This window comes from Pinus tabuliformis, chromosome 5_1, assembly GCF_031772625.1.
Source record: "Pinus tabuliformis cultivar Carrire ecotype Pingquan chromosome 5_1, CPIR1, whole genome shotgun sequence".
In the NCBI taxonomy this organism is placed as follows: domain Eukaryota; kingdom Viridiplantae; phylum Streptophyta; class Pinopsida; order Pinales; family Pinaceae; genus Pinus; species Pinus tabuliformis.
The window spans coordinates 480,639,971-480,658,482 of NC_142305.1; the positions used below are offsets into that span (position 1 = coordinate 480,639,971).

Genomic DNA, 18,512 nt, shown 5'->3' on the forward strand with positions numbered 1-18,512 from the left:
GAGTCAGTCCCTTGTCCCATAAATAAAGGAGTCTCATTTACATCTTATTTGGCATCTGTTAGGTCAAGACCTTAAAAACAAATTTATTATTGTTATCATCATCATATGAATATAACCTAATGGAGTCACAAATATTTTATATCATTAATTATATATAAAAAATGATATATAATAATAACTAATTCTATAATAATGTAGTCTAAATAATATATGTTTTTTTGTTTTTTACGGTACATTTTTCCCAAAATTTGGTAATTAGAATCATAAGTTTGAGTTGTATAACCTACTAAATTTGAATTCCCCAAGGTTTTCTAGGTTGTTGAATCCAATTATAGATTCAAAACACATTTTTAGTAATAAGAAATCACATTCTTGCCCAAAAGTGACCCAAAATCCTACATCCCCCCACCCCCATAAGAGCTTCCACCTTCACAAAATTGATATATAATAACTAATTCTATAATAGTGTAGTTTAACTAATTTATGGTTTTTCTCTTTTATGATCTTTTAGAATCGTAAGTTTGAGTTGTATATCCTGCTAATTCTAAATGCCCCAAGGTTTTATAAGTCGTTCAATCCAGGTATAGATTCAAAACACATTTTTAGTAACTAGAAATCACATTCTTGCCCAAAATCCCCCCTCCCCACCCCCACCTCACCCTATAAGAACTTCCACCTTTACAGGGTTGGCCCTATTCAGTAGAGAATAAATTAGCATTCAGATAATCTTGGAACAAACCTCCCTCGATCCAACAGAGCAACAAAAAAATCAATGTTGACTTTGTTGTTGCTCTGTTGAATCAAGGAAGGTTTGCTCCATGATTAGACTACTTTGAGAAATTATTCTCAAAACAAATAGGACCTCATTCAAGTACTCATGCACTAAAGCATTTTTATTTATTATTTAGTCATAAAAATGTTTCTTAATTTATTTTATCCTTTGATTATTACCAACTTTTTAAGTCCTATTTTCCTTTTGATTAAGTCAACATTTTCTTGCAGCACTTGCATCTCATCAAAAGGTAGCTTTACATCTAGGCCTTCAGGCCCAACAACAAGTGTTTCATCCTTTTGAACCTAGAAAATGGCATGCATTGTTTAAGAATTATTTTACAATCAACAAGTTGTCTAATAGGACTTTCCTTTAAAGCAGTCGATATGCCTTGGTCAAAGCGGTAACTAATGGGCCTCCAAATTAGACACAAATTAAGGCCCATCTAACCTTTCTTAGGCACATAAAGGCTATATTAAATATCTCCGTATACATTTAATAATGTTTTTAGCTTAAATATTTTCTCAGGAAGGTTTATAGATAATTGCATATTATGTGCCTACTATTATTATTTTTTACAGAATATTGAGTAAATTCTGAATGAGATAATATAATGGATTTATCCCTACTATAGGATGGACCAGGATTGGATATAAATGAAATCGATACCATGATATTATTGACAAATTCTAGAGCTCCACTGGTTGAGAAAATCTAGGAATGTGTTCCCTGTCATTAAATGAAGATTCCTCTTATTGGGAATCAGATCCACTTTTTGAGGGATTTTGGAGGGGAAGCTACCTTCTTTCAAGGAAGATGATTTCCCATCATTTTTTATAAGTACCAATTCAAATTTTCCTCTAGGGGAATGTATTTCTTAGTCTTCTTAAGGAGAAAACTTGTTATTTAGCATCTCTACTTTCATTTCTAGAAAGGATGTACTTAGATTGACTCTAATAATGAAGTTTGGTTCCTTTTTTAGCTTCTAAAGCATGGTTTCATTTATATAAATCTTATTTTCCTTGGGCTTGGCCAACCTAGGAGCCTCGAAGCCCTGTTGTACAATTTCTTCATTTTCTCTGAATGTCTTTTTCGCTTGCATCTCTTCTTTCTGCATTTAGTATCCATTCTTCCTTTGTGGTACATTATATTGGTTGAATTATTGAAGTGAGTTTTTTAATAGGTTATTTACAGAGTCACAAGCATGATTCATCCTTATAACAACTTTGAAAAGTAATATTCATCATTGAGCTACTTGGATTGGTTTACTAGTTCACAATTTTGGAATTTCTAGAACTCTCTTGTAGCAAAATAATAGTAATTTTCTGCTAAATTTTAGCACATGTTATTGAACCTATTTTGATTTTTTTCCACTTGGATAGAGTCCTAAGAAAATTCAACTTAATAAAATATCTACCCCATAGAATTTTCACTTGATCGAGTTAGGTATTTGGTAGGTTAACTAGCTCACTGATTCTTAAATTTCTAGTTTTTGGAGTAGTAATTTTCCGCTATTTTTTAGAACATGTTAAAAAGGGTATTTTTGAGTGATTCCACTTTTTTTGGAGTCTTATGAAATCCTAATTAATAACAAAATTTACCCCATCTCATTTTCATTTGATTTTCTTGGTCATTCAGTGATATAAATTGGAGGACAAACAAGTTGGCAGACTAGGTATTTTAGTCTTTGCAAGTATAAAAATCATAATCCTTTTGGTGTGAAGGTACTATTGTTGATTTATAGGGTTAACATTGTCATCCTACATTCATCCTACCATCATCAACCTATTTCTCCTCACTACACAGTGCCCTCAAAACTTTGCCAATGAAAGTACATTTATGGGTCATTGAAGGACATTGTGTGCATTTGTTTTTGTGTGCGATGGGCCTATGAGAGCTTCTAAGCTTGGAAAAATCCTCATACAGTGTTCATATAACTTAACCTACCATTTCTCACCTTTTCCACCCTCAAAATGCTAACGGGTCTAATCTTATAGCAAAACAGGGCAATCATGTAACATCCTATAGCAATCCTGTAGCACCATGTAAACTTGGCCAAATTTTCTCAAAAATCTTGATTTTTTCCTCTTAGCCTTGAATAATGACCCTTAGGCTCTGAAACCATGATTCAGGAATACCAAATACCACTTAGGACTTTCCTTTTTACCAGTGAAAAACATTCCAATAATTAAGGGTTAGTAAACAGGTTCATGAATTGAATGACATAGTGATGATTTTCATGATTACTTTATGAAGCACATAATGAACTCTATTACTAGGTCCAATCTCTTTTGAATGCAGTGATGGAGATTTGGTTCATGCCCTTTTCTTAATGCAATTAGAATAGGTTTGATTTCCTTGTCTTTTTTTTCCTGCAATAGGTTAAGGTTTCCATTTCAAGCATATCCATTTTTGCAATTAGTTTAGGTTCGATTTCATGATATTCAATTCACTGCATTAGATCAATTAAATAACATATTGTATGTTGCACATATAGTGCCAACACATCTTAAGTTTGTATGAACAACGGGTTGATAATTTAATGATCCGTTAATGAAAAAGGTATTATAGACTTTATGTGAAGTTCACTTATGTCACTTAATGCAATGGATTGAAAAGATTGCAAATAACATAAACACATAAGAAAATTGAAACATAATCAAACATATCAACACAGTGACAATTTGATAAAGGAGTTCACCAGACTTCTTGGCTACCTCTTCGGGTCCTTAACTTCCAGTGTGACCACTTTATTAGTCTTCAAAATGCTTTTATAGGCATGAGCTCAAAAACAGAGACTCAAATGAGAAAAAGGATCTCACCATTGCATTCAGCTCGAAATTTTGAGTCAAACGAGTATAAACTTGCCCATATTTGGCCATTGTGACCTCCAGACCCCCTAGAATGTGCAAAACCACCTCTGCCTTCTGCAAAACCACTTTTCGCTGATAAAAACTACCCTCTCTGTTGTGGAAACCATCTCGGTCCGCACACCCTGGTTTTGGCGGGTTCGGCTCTGCAACAGGTTAATACAAATTTGGTTTGGCTCTGTTTCAAGCCCGAATAGATGGTACTTTGGTTAGCCCAAATGTGTGAAGACATTGGTATATAACATCGGAGGTTGGCAGGTCGAAACCCCCGCCCGACACTCCTGCGTTTTGATATGGATTGACATTCATATATAGCAAAATATATTCACATGAAACTTTAGTATCATACGTCTCTATGCTCCATTGGTTTATACGTTGAACATATGGTTATATATACCATATGTGGTTGTGTCTTGCGGTGAATGTGGGATAATACTTGAAACAAATTAAGGGGTCCAGCGGCCGTGGGGTTGACCCCAGCCGTCGACCCTTTTTTTCGGTGCCTCCAATCCGCTACCATAAATACAACATTATCCATAAGCCTAACAAGATCCACCATAGCCCGTCCAATGTGGCCCTTTCGGTGAAAACTTAGCCTTCCAGGAGGTCAGGGGTTTGATCCTCCCTGATCCCCAAAATTTTGGAAAATAGGTGATATTGAGCAAAATCTAGGTTGTCATGTGTCAGCACCAGATTGGTCCATATCAACCAATCATAGTCTGCCACATTACCTCCTCTGCTGACATCATCCAGGACCCATGGCTCATTCCCGGTTTGACACGTGTCCTTTCTAACGTAGGCGTTGACCTAGTTGACCATTGACCATTGACCGTTGACTGTTGACCTTCTACTTTTTGACTTTTGCCCTAATTTTCCCAAAAACTTTGACTGGCTTTAACTTCTTCATCTGGACTTGAATTACACATCATTTGCACCATTGGAATCATATCAATGAGCACTTCAACTTGATTCTACTTTCATTTGCATTTGAATACTTTGATCTGTAGGCAAAACTGGATCCATTTTGGATCACTCCTCACCACTAGAAGCTTTTGGACCACCAAAATTTGGTTTTAGCTATCGAGTAAGTGAGGATAAAGTTCCTTCACTTTTCTAGTCTTGAGCCATCGTGCTTTACTTGGACTTGTAACTTTCAGTCCAACTTGAAGATACTCAACGTTCCCTCGTCGCGAAGTCCTTATCCTTTTGTCAAGAACTGTATCTTCCTGTAGATCATTGAGATACTCGAGCAAAAAATCTTCAATGGAAGGTAGTTGGCCTTGCTCTTTGAGATCTTCAATCAATGAAGGCTCATACAATCACAAGTTTTCAACATTTACGACAAAATAGATCTGCATATAAGCTAGTAGATCTAGGCAGAAAGCATTTTCACCAATTTTGTCAAGTATTTTGAAAGGACCATATCTAATTGGTTTCAACTTCTTACCTTCCCCTTGTAGTCTTTCTTTTTTGATGTACAACCAGACTTGATCACCAATTTGAAAACTATGCTCAACTCGATGCTTGTCATGCCATGCCTTATACTTTTCTTGGCTTCTTTCCAGTTGTTCCTATACTACCTGGTGAATTTCCTGGATTTGTTCAATGAACTTGGTTGCTTTGTCCACATCACTGTGTCCATCAACTGCTATGTCTTTACCAAAGATAAAATCCAAGGGAGACTTTGGTATAAAACCAAAACAAGTCTCAAAAGGAGATCTCTGAGTAGAAGAATGTTTTGCATGGTTGTAAGCATGATGCACATAACACAAATGCTCATCCCAAATTTTGGGATGCTTACTGCAATATCCTCGAAGCAACTGTATCATTTCCCTGTTGACCACTTCTGTCTAACCATCTATTTGCGAATGAAATGTTGTGCTCTTCTTTAACTTTGTGTCCATTAACTCCCATAGACTTGACCAAAATTTCCCAACAAATCAAGAATCTTGATTGGATACAATAGAAGTCAGTAACCCAAAATGAACCCATACATTTTGAAAGAACAACTTTGCAGTTTGTTCAACTGTGACCTATTTATTACATGGTGTCAAAATACACATCTTACTGAACCTATCCACAACTACATACAAATAATCATGACCCTTTCTATACTTTTTAAATTCCCTAACAAAATCCATGGAAACACTTTCCCAAGGATGAGGAGGAATTTGAAGTGGAGGATACAGGCCTAATTTTCTATTACTTGGCTTGCTTGTAGCACACATAGTACATCCTTTAATATATCTAGAAACTGTCTCATTCATTCATGGCCAATAGCAAAATCTTTGTAATTGTGCAATTGTTTTACTTACACCAAAATGACCTGATATGAGAGAAGTATGTGCTTCTCGAATTATATTAACTCCTTCATTTTTTGGAATGCATAACTTTCCCAAATGATATAAGAGTTTGTCTTTTATGAAATAATCCAATTCTTCTACCTGCTTACCATGACTTAAAGTTGCATATACATCCTTAAAAATTTTGTCTTGAGCATATTGTTCAATGTAAATTTCTTGAATTACTGAATTATGGTTAAGTATTGTGGATGCATTTATAATTGGTCTTGATAACATTTCTACAACCTTATTATATATGTCCTTCTTATATCTCATAACAAGATGAAATTGTTGTAGAAAACACATCCATCGATAGTGTCTTGATTGTTTCAATTTAGTTTGTGAGTGTAAATATTGAAGTGGTTGATGATCTGTGTGTATGATTGTTTCTTTACCCATTATGCAATGTTTCCACTTTTTAACACTCTGAACTAATGCATACAATTCCTTATCATATGTAGGATAGTTAAATACTGCTGATATGAATGTCTTAGAATGAAATCATATAGGATTTTTGTGCTGCATCAACGCTGCCCCCATGGCATATTCACTTGCATCTATCTCGATCTCAAATGGATGCTGAATATCTGGCAGTGCTAGTACTGGCACTGTATTGATCCTTTCTTTCGATGTGTCGAAGGCTTTTTGTTGTTTTCCTCCCCACTGAAACACCTATTTCACACTTGTCAAAGCATGTAAAGGAGCTACAATCAAAAAAGAGTTAGCAATAAACTTTCTCCAATATTGTGTTGCCCCTAAGAAACTTCTAACTTCTGTAGCAAATGGAACATAGAACGCTTGGTATCCATGGTTGGTATCACGCTAGTGCAGTGGCTACTCCACATTGAACGCTCCCATAACCACTCCACAGCCCTCCTCCAATGCTATTATTGTCCTGTAGATGGGTGAATGCGACAGTCTGATAAAGAGCCATTTTGAGGAACCCATCAAATCTTGTGTTCCATGAAATTTGGGGCCACACAAGAGGCACTCTAGACATCTATGCGCCACTTGGAGAATGATAGTGAGAGCCTCCTCTCCTGCGCGAATATATAACTCCGCCATTATCATATATTGCCCTCCTCCATACGCTGTCACCATTACGGTACCTCTAATATATACATCAAAACTATATTTTACTACAGCACATTTTTTTTTCTCTTTTACACAACAAGTGCAAATTGTTTTACCAGTAGAAGAGCGATTTTTTTTCCCACTGTACACAGATTTTACAATGCATTCAATCATATCTATTGTGGGAGTAGTTCTCACTAGCAAGGAGAACTATCCTGAGTGGTCCCAGAAGACAAAACACACTCTCATTTTCAATGAGTTGCGAAAAGGAGTGTGTGTTGGAGACATAAACAAAGAGCCATAACAGCCTACCTCAGACAAAGAGTTCACCATTTGGGAAAATAAGAAGAGCAAAGCCTATACATTAATTGCAGCATATGTAAGTGAAGAGGTGAGTCGCCATATTTCACCATTTTCAAATTCTTTCGAAGCCTTACAAAAGCTGAAAGAACTCTATGACTCACACTCTGCACTTGAATTTGTTCAAATCATGATTAAACTCTTCACTCTTGAATTACAAAACAATGATCCTCTTGCTCTTGCATCAGAAGTAAAATCTATAATGCATGATATCAAAGTCACTAATGTTTAGCTAGATATTCTGTTGATAGCTTTTCTCAAGGCACTTTATCCTACTTACTCCAATTATCTTGAGTCATTGCAAGCAAATGGAAATCTCAAAGATATTACCTTTGACTCTCTTGTGAAAAAATTTGTTGAAAGAGAGAAAGCTTATGGAAAGAAGACAACCCCTAAATATTCTGAAGAAGTTGTGTGCCTTGGTCATAAATAAAATAATCTTGCCCAAGATTCTTCCAGAGGAAGAGATGGTCGAAGAGGAAGAGGAAGATATTTCAGAGGCAGGGGGGGCAAACACTCTCAAGGAGAAAAGTCAAATTTTCACTGCATACGCTGCAAAAGAAATGGATCACGTGATGCCTCTACATGCAAGTTACCTTGGGACAAAATTGAGCAGTAAAGAAACCAAGCCAAAGGTACAAATAATGACACAGAAAAAGGTAAAGCACCTGAATCCGCTCATTATGTTGTGGCACAATGAAATATCAGAGTAAATGAAGACTTATTTAATGCTTCACTTGATTCTTGGAAAAATGATTGGTTGCTTGATTCAGGAGCAACTTACCACATTACTCATAGAAAAGATTTTTTTAACAATTTACTGACAATGTTGATGGAGCAGTATACTTTGCAAACCAATCAAAACTCAAGCCATCAAGGCTTGGCACAATCAAGCTTAAATTACCTGGTCTTCCAGATTTCCTTCTACATCATGTTCTATATCTCCCACAGCTGAAGAGAAACTTGATGTCCTTGGTCCACATCCACCAGCAAGGTCACTCCATTCATATGTTTGATGGAAAGCTTGAGGTGAGAAAAGCATCTGACCACTCACTTGCCATGAGGGGGATAGAAGAAGAAAGGCTTCTCAAGCTGCAAGGTACCTCTACTCATGCACAACGTTTCTCATACAACTCTCATTATGAAGAAGGTACACTTCCATCAAGTTTATTATGGCATGCTAGATTTGGAAATTTGAACTATGACAACCTCCGCTTGTTGAAGAAAAATGGTGTTACTGGTTTACCTACAATTCCTAGGAAACTTAAGCAATGTGATGCTTGCATTCTAGGAAAGCATAGAAAACAGTATTTTCATGATTCACATTCAAGATCACATAGAAAACTTGAACTCATTCATTCAGATTTATGTGGTCCAATGCCAGTTCCTTTTGCAAATGGAAATAAATATATGATGACATTTATTGATGACTACACCAGAATGTGTTGGGTTTATTTATTGAAGAACAAATCTTATGCTTTTAAAACATTCAAGAACTTTCATACATGGATTGAAAATGATGCACAATCTCATATTGGCTCTATTCGCACTGATAATGGAAAAGAATACACTTCAAATGAATTTGAAAACTATCTTCACCAACATGGGATCAAACATCAAACAACTATGCCTTATAATCCCCAACAGAATGATGTAGCTGAAAGAATGAATAGGACAATCTTAAATATGGTGCGCTCCATGATGTTTTTCAAAAATGTAAAATTGATGTTTTGGGCTGATGCAATTCTATGAGCTATATATATAAAGAATAGATGTCCATCTAATGCTATCAGAAACAAGACTCCCTATGAAATGTGGTATGGGCACATTCCTTCGGTAAAGCATCTTAGGGTCTTTGGTTCCACCTGTTATGCCTTAATACCAAAGGTACATAGAAAAAAACTTGGTGTAAGAAGTCGTAAGTGTATCTTCCTGGGGTATTCAAACACCTCCAAAGCATACCGTCTCTATGATGAAGTCAATAAAAAGTTTGTTGTATCTAGAGATGTAATCTTTCTTGAAACATCCAAAACTGACAATGCGGTTGAGCGGAAACTTGATCGCTTGGATAGATTCGCAAATGCAAAATCATTTCAAAAATTTGATAATTAGATTCCACATCTTGAAGGGGGGATTCCTATACTAGATCAACTTGTGGAATTTTCTTTTGAAGCACTCTCTCCCATGCATGAAACTCCAAAAACGAATGATACTTTAAGTGATGTGATTGATAGAATTGGGAGATTCAATCTTGATTCAGTCCAAACTCAATCAACGAAGCAGCCTAGACCATCTGAGAAAGGTCCCCCAAAGTGGCTTACAAAGACACTTGAAAGACAGGAACTAGAAATTCAAACCGGCAAAATGGAGGTGATGTAGATGACTCTGATTCACCTGTTGATATGGATGTTTCTTATGATTGTGAATTGAATTTGTCTACAAATTTCAAACCAACTTCTTTCAAAGAAGCTGCTTCTCATGATGAATGGAAAGAAGCGATGCAAAAGGAGTATGATGCCCTGATAAAGAATGGCACTTGGAAAATGGTTGATCCTCCATTAGGAACCAAACCAATTCGCTGCAAGTGGGTCTACAAGAACAAGTATAAAGCTAATGGCTCACTTGACAAGCACAAAGCCAGGCTTGTGGCAAAAGGTTTTGCACAGAAAGAAGGGGTCGATTATGAGGAGACTTTTCCCCCACAACAAAATGGGCTACCATCTGGACACTCTTTGCCCTAGCATCTCAGAACGGTTGGAAATTCCATCAAATGGATGTAAAAACTACTTTCTTGAATGGAGATCTAAAAGAGAATGCTTTTATGTCCCATCTTGAAGGATTTTCTATGAAAGTACATGAACATAAAGTATGCAAACTTGTGAAATCCTTGTATGGCCTCAAACAAGCACCCCGAGCCTGGTATGAAAAACTAACTAAGCATCTTCTGAAACTCAATATAAAAAATTATGATCTTGATGATGCAACTTTGTTTGTCAGGAAGGTTGGAAAAATAGTTGTATATCTTGTGGTATATGTAGATGATCTTTTGATGACAGGGAGCAACGAAAGCTACATTGCATCCATAAAGAAGGAATTGAGGAAAGGTTTTGAAATGAATGATTTGGGATAAGTTCATTACTATCTTGGTATTGAAGTAACTCAACTTCCAAAGTCCATGTTCCTTTCTCAAAAGAAGTACATTGGAGATCTATTGAACAGGTTTGGCATGACAGAATGCAATCCTCTTACTACTCCAATGGAACAGAACATAAAGCTCACATCCATTGAAGGAAAAGAATTTGAGGATGCAACAAAGTATAGATAGCTTGTAGGAAGTCTCAACTACTTAACTACTACTAGACCAGTCATTTCATTTGTTGTTGGAATCCTCTCCAGGTTTATGCAAAATCCTTATGAGGGACATTGGTCTACTGCAAAAAGAGTTCTAAGGTACTTGAAGGGAACTCAACACTTTGGAATCAAGTATACACAGGTGGACGACCTCAGCTTGATTGGATACTCTGATTCAAACTTCAATGGAGACAAAGAAACTGGGGTATCTACTTCAGGTTATGCTATGAGTCTTGGATCAGGAGTTGTCTCCTGGATATCACACAAACAATCAGTTCCATTACATTCCGCAACAGAGGCAGAATATGTGGCAGCAGCTGAGGCAACAAAAGAAATTGTGTGGCTTAGGAAAATTCTTGAAGATTTGCAGGTAAAACAAGTACAATCAACTCCACTCATGATTGACAATACCTCAACAATAAAGTTGGCCAAGAACCCAAAGTTCCATGATCGAACGAAGCACATCAATACTAAATATCATCTGATTCAACATCATGTTGAGGCCAAAACAATCCATCTCCACCATTGTTCCACTAATGAGCAAATTGCAGACATCTTCACCAAAGTGCTTGGAAGAGAAAAGCTTGAAAGATTCAAAATGATGCTTGGACTCACCAACATCCCTTCAGATTAAGGCGGGGAATGTTGACACCTAATCATCAAGATTGGGTGAATAATTGAAATTGAAGTAAATAAATAATAAAAAATATGAAGAGTCACCAGGAAATGAAATGAACAGCCTCTCCCTCATGTATATAATAAAGACCAACCTGAATGAATATCATGAATTGATTTGAGGAGTTACCTCCTGGTCTGACAGGGCTTAGGCCAATTTACAATGACTTTGACCTTAGAGGGATCTATCTTAAATTCACCACCCCCTACAATATAACCCAAATAATTCAAAGATGTTCTGCCAAATTCACATTTTGACAGTTTTACATAGAGATTTTCTCTTTTCAAAACATCTAAAACCTGCTTTACATGCTTTACATGTTCATCCCATGTTCTACTGAAAACAAGAATATCATCTAAATAGACTATTACAAAATCATCAATGAATGGCCTAAATACATCATTCATGACTCGCATGAATGTAGCTGGAGTGTTAGTTAAGCCAAAAGGCATAACCATCCATTCATAGAGTCCTTGCTTTGTTTTGAAAGCAGTCTTCTGTACATCTTGTTCTGCAACTCTGATCTAATGGTAGCCGCTTCGCAAGTCCAATTTAGAGAAGTAAACTGCCTCTTTTAACTAATCTAACAAATCATCAATACGAGGAAGATGATAACGATTCTTTATTGTGATTTGATTTAATGCTCTAAAATCAATGCACATTCTCCATGGACCATCTTTCTTTCGCACTAACACAATAGGTGATCCGCACGATGATGTATTTGGTCGAATAAACCCTTGATCGAGCAACTCTTATACCTGCTTCTTTATCTCTGCATTCTCTAGAGTTGATAACCTATACATTCCAATGTTAGGTAGTGGAGCATTTTGCTACAAATAAATCTCATGTTCTATCTCTTGCTTGGGTGGAAGCCATTAGGCTCTTGAAACAGAATATCATAATTGGAAACAACTTTAAGTAGATCTACTTTCTGTTTAGGATTACAGCCTTGGAAAGCATGAGATTTATCAATATCATTTTCGTTTACAATCATAAGTAAAAAAAAATTACTTGAATTTATAATTCTTTTCATCTATCCTAAATTTATGAGAGAGAAGTTATCTTTGAGTTTATGAGCCCTTACAATATATTCAATTCCATCCTTAATGAGTTGATACTTATTTTCAGTTTGATAGAAGATAGCATTTCTATCATACAAGTATGGACTTCCTAATACAATTCCACATATGTCTAATGGGACTATGTCTAACTCAACCTCATCTACAAACTTTGACCTAATAGAAAAACGAAGTTTACATTATTTCGTAACTTGTAGCTTAGTTTTATCACACACCCACCCTAATGGATATGGCTTTTTATGAGGTTTTGTTTCTAGACCCAACTTCTTTACAATTTCTTCAGAAATCAAATTAACTTGTGAACCACTATCAAATAAAGTATCAATTTTAGTATGCTTGGAAATGTCTCTAATGTGAAATAACTCATTTCTTTTCCTCTCGTCATTATCATTATCAATAGAATGCAAAGAAGTACTTGTAGATGCTTTAGAATCTTTACCTTTTGTACCTTCAGCTGTAACCATTTTCTCGTCACCTAAATCTGATCCCAAGTCCTTTTGAATAGCAACAACATTCTTTCGCTCCTTACTCCCAAACTTCTTAGGCTTCAATTCCGAATGCAATGACCAGCAGTGTCCCTCATTGTGGCCTTCCTTCTTATAATGAGTGCATGAAGGTTTTTCTTTCTTCACTGTGTTCATTTTCTCCTCCTTCCATCTAAGTTTCTTCTTGCCTTTATTCTTGCTTTCAATAGGTTTGGATCATTTTCCAAGATCTTGGGTTACATTTTTACCTCTAGCTTCTAGATGAGTTGCTTGGACTGATACATCATCTAAGCTAGTTGGATTAAACATAAGTATAGTATGCCTCAAATAACTATGAAGACCACCTATGTATTTCAACAATGTCTCTGGTGAGTCCAATGATATACCTAACTTTAAAGCTCTCTTACGGAATTCCTGAGTATAACTTTGAACACTTTGACATTTTAGTTGATGTAGTGTTTGCCAACTCAACATTGCTTGTTTCATATAAGCCAAAGGATAAAATTTCTTTTTAATAGCAGAAACAAATTCATTCCAAGTTGAAATGATTTTACCATGCTTTTTGAGATCTGCTTGTGTCTTGCCTTCCCACCATACAAGTGCAGTTCCTCCAAGTCGAAGGCTAGCAAGCTGGATCTTCTTCCTTTTTGAAATAACTTTCTGCACCCTGCAATACACTTCAATTTGTCTTATCCAATTATCAAGCTTTTCAGCATTAAGTTCTCCATCATAAATTGGCAAATCAAATTTTACATCTAATTTGATCAAAGAGGATTTCTTCTTTTTCTTCTTAGAAGGACTAGATTTATGAGAAGAAGAGGATGATGATGATGGTGATGGTGATGATGGAGGAGATGGTGGAGGAAGCACTTCTCCCTTCCCCTTATCTTCTTGGTATTTAGGTGATGAACCGCCTTCATATTTGTTCTTCTTAAACTCGTGATACATCTCTTCCACCATTGCACATATCATCATGAAACTATCTAGGAATTGAGATTCTAACTCAAGTGGGGTTTCATTCACCCTCCTTCTTTGTGAAAAGACCCTTCCAATCTCTGGATTCGCCTCAACAAGTCCACCTTCACCTCGTTCGAGCCTTAACCTAGTCAGCATTCAAATCTTCACGCAATCTTTTCAGACCTTAAAAACCTTGCTACTCTAATACCACTTGATCTGTTAATTAAAAAGGTATTATAGACTTTATGTGAAGTTCGCTTATGTTACTTAGTGCAATGGATCAAAAAGATTGCAATTATCATAAACACATAATCAAACATATCAACACAGCGACAATTTGATAACAGATTTCACCAGAATTCCTGGCTACCTCTCTGGGTCCTTAGCTTCCAGTGTGACCATTTTATTAGTCTTCAAAATTCTTTTAGAGACATGAGCTCAAAAACAAAGACTCAAATGAGAAAAAGGATCTCACCATTGCATTCAGCTCAAAATTTCGAGTCAAACGAGTATAAACTTGCCCATATTTGGCCATTGTGACCTCCAGACCCCCTGGAATGTGCAAAACCACCTCTGCCTTCTGCAAAACCACTTTTCGCTGACAAAAACCACCCTTTGTGTTGTGGAAACCACCTCGGTCTGCACGCCCTGGTTTTGGCGGGTTCAGCTCTGCAACAGGTTAATAAAAATTTGGTTTGGCTCTGTTTCAAGCCCAAACAGATGGTATGTTGGTTAGCTCGAAGGTGTGAAGGCATTGGTATATAACATTGGAGGTCAGTGAGTCGAAACCCCCGCCTGACACTCCGGCATTTTGATATGGATTGACATTCATATATAGCAACATATATTCACATGAAACTTTGGTGGCATACATCTCTGCGCTCCGTTGGTTTATACGTTGAACATATGGTTATATATACCATATATGGTTGTGTCTTGCAGTGAATGTGGGATAATACTTGAAACAAATTAAGGGGTCTGGTGGCCGTGGGGTTGACCCCAACCATCGGCCCTTTTCTTCTGGAGCCTCCAATCCACTACCATAAATAAAACATTATCCACAAGCCTAACAAGATCCAACATAGCTTGTCCGGTGCAGCCCTTCCATCAAAAACTCAGCCTTCTGGGGGGTCAGGGGTTCGATCCTCCTTGATCCCCAAAATTTTGGAAAATAGGTGATATTGGGAAAAACTTGGGCTGCCACGTGTCAGCACCAGATTGGCCTGTATCAACCAATCATAATATTCCACGTTACTTCCTCTGCTGACATCATCTAGGACCCGTGGCTCATTCTTGGGTTGACACGTGTCTTTGTTTACGTAGGCATTGACCTGGTTGACCGTTGACTCTTGACCTTTGACTTTTTTTATTTTTGCCCTAATTTTCCCAAAAACTTTGATTGGCTTTAACTTCTTCATCCAGACTCAGATTTACGCGCCGTTCACACCATTCGAATCATATCAACAAGCACTTTGACTTGATCCTACTTTCATCTTCATTTGAAAACTTTGATCTAGAGGAAAAACTAGATCCACTTTGGATCATTTAAGTTGGTAGCCTTGGGAGTTCCAACATTCATGTTGCAATATTGAGGCTCATCACTTTTTGGTGTTGTTGGGGAGGTGTCAAAGTATGCATTGTTTTCTTCCCTAGTTGATTCATTTCTTTTAGTTTCTGCCAAAAAAAAAAAAAACATTAGGCATATTTCATTTCAAAAACAAAACAAAAAAATTGCATTTCATTAGCATTCTTATTCAATTTATTTTATTATATATATATATATATATATATATATATATAAACAGAAAAAATACTTCTCCAAAACCACCCATTTGACCACATGGTGAGTAAGAACCACATCACCATCCACTTTTGCTGGTAGAAGAGAAAGAGGTGGCAGAGAAGGTAGAATAAATCGATGGATATGATGATAATGAGGAAGATCCTCTTAGATTTCCCATTCAAGATACTGATATTAGTGTTCATATGAAGAACATCCCTCCATCTTTCCTTCCCAACTTCCATGATATGAGGCCAAATGATTCAGAAACCTTTCTCTTTGAATTTGAAATCCTTTGTAGATCTTATGGTTAATTATTAAACACTTGAAATTGAGATTGTTTCCAGTAACATTTAAGGATAGAACTCTTAAATGGTTCATGAATTTAGGGACTAATTCAAGAAGATCATGGAATGATATGCAAAAGATACTTCGAGAAAAATATAAAGATCATGATATTAAAGAGGAAATATTTAGAATGACTCAAAAAGAAGATGAGAGCCTTGAGGATCTAATAGAGAGGTTCATGTATAATGTTGAGAGGGAAAAATTACATCATTTAGGATTTGACACACTAAAAACCCTCTTGCTCAGAACAATTAGGGATGTGTGGATTGATCTCCTTGATCGTGTGAGTAGAGGTGATGTATACCAATTATCATTTGAAGAAATTTGTGAAATATTCAAGCACATATCAAGAGGAAGGGAAAGAGTAATTAAATCAACATCGAGATTGGTAAGTCAAGTCAAACTTGGAAATTTGTTTGATAAAATTTAAAATATAAATTATTAGCAATCTAAGGGAACAAATAGATGTGTTAAGAATGTAAAATGAACAAAAAGAGGATGTTGATATTTGTGTTATTCATGCAGAATCACATGCTACTAAATATTTCCCATCATTACCAAGGTTGAAGGAATTTTACTAGGAAGATAATGGATCAAGTCAATCACCAAAGCAATTATGTTATGTAGCTCCAAGAAGAGCATGGTAGCATAGTCAGCCTGGTATGATGCAAGAACGATTCACAATTTTAAGGTTATGCACATCCATATCAAAGTGATTGGAACACACCCCTTCCTTGGCAACCTTTCCCATCTAAACCCCAAGACCAATCTTGGAAACAAGGTTGGCAAGGACTTGTTGATGCCTCGAAAATCGCTGCAACAACATTGGGGATAACCACCCGGTCCGGACCTTAAAGGTAGCTCCTTTTCCGTTTCGTGTGGTGGCTCCGACTAGATATAATGGGACCAGTTTCCTAATGATTGGTAAATGGGATGGATAAATAATTGATTTTCTAATATCTAATGATAATGGATGAATGATCTAATCTAAAAGTAAAATATAAACAACTATTCTATCCCGGGAAATTGCTGCTTTTAGTGTAACTTTGGATGGTCTTCATTTACAAACAGGCATATAGATGACTCTTGTTGGTAAGCAAAGATGTTTATTCATATGATAATTACTAAGCCCAAATAGTTGAACAAAGCAATCAAGAAAACATTATTACACTATTTCTCATTTATATCATAGACATAGATATGAGTGAAAGAATAATAGTCCTCAGACATTCAATAGTGAAAAGTACAAGGCTTGTTGTTAAAGCACATATATATATTCAATGATAGCAAAATTTAAACGAATGCAGATTCACATAAAAATGACAGAAGAGCATAGATAATAGTACCATATGTTTATTCGAGTCACTCCCAATATCAATCGCATTCACATTCCTTTTTCCAACTTAGAAACACTTCCACAAAAGGCAATAGTGCACAGATCATCAAAGCTTTCTTTGTCAAAATTCATAATACTGGCCCAGTCTTTATAAAAAATAGATCAGAAGCACAATAGTGTGACTTCTTGATTTGAGTTTATACAAAAACTGAGGACCCTTTCCAAATGCATGAAAGGGCCTATAAATACTAATTAAGCTAACTAATTACAAAATAAAACTGCTAATTAATTGGTACAACTATGCTATGAATATCTCCTCAAAATCGGCTTGTCTTCAGTCGGCAACATGATTCATTGCTTAGAATGATCTCCCTTCGACTTGAGCTGGAAGATATCTAACATCGGTTGCAACTCCGGGGGCGGCTTAGGCGAGAATTCAGTTGAGCTGAATATGTGGCATCTTGGATCTCGGGGATCATGCAACTGATAGCATCAATTAAACATTTGAGCGCGGCCCTTTGACTATATGGCTTTAGTAAGAAAAACCAAAAGGTATCCCAAGTTAAACTTTGGATGCCAGCGATTAATCTTCCTTTCTTTTCCAACTCCTGATTACATGTTTGTACCAAGGCTTTGGCCGATGTTAATTTTCCTGGATTACACTGTGAAATCATATTAGACAAATAAAGAGTGTCGTTCACAAATTCAATTAAATTGCTAGTAGATAACCAACATCTTGAGGTTTCTCTTTCTGCCTTCATTAATTGGGTATGCCATTCTAGGAACAGGATGTCTTTGTGTGACTCAAGAATTTTGGGTAGATCTGAAGCCTGTCCTTCAAGGGAGTCTTGCCAAGCAAGAAAATTGGTTAAGGTCTCATCGACCTATTCTAAATCCTGTCTAGCTTCCACTGATTTATCAACTATAGATGCAGTAATTTCACAAAGAGGTTCAGCCAAAGAAATTTTATGACAGAGTAGTTTCGGCTGTGTAATCAATGCCTTATTGATTTGTAGAGCTTCTGTTCTGAACTCTGCTACTTGAGGAAGGCTCCTAAACCTTTCCACTTCTTGTGACAGTTG

The 18,512-nt window shown here is 36.4% G+C and overlaps 1 pseudogene; it reads right to left on the bottom strand.

Moving 5' to 3' along the window:
- Positions 1–933: 933 nt before the first annotated feature.
- LOC149165601 (leucine--tRNA ligase, cytoplasmic-like) overlaps positions 934–18,512 on the bottom strand; it is a 144,307-nt pseudogene continuing 126,728 nt past the window's right edge.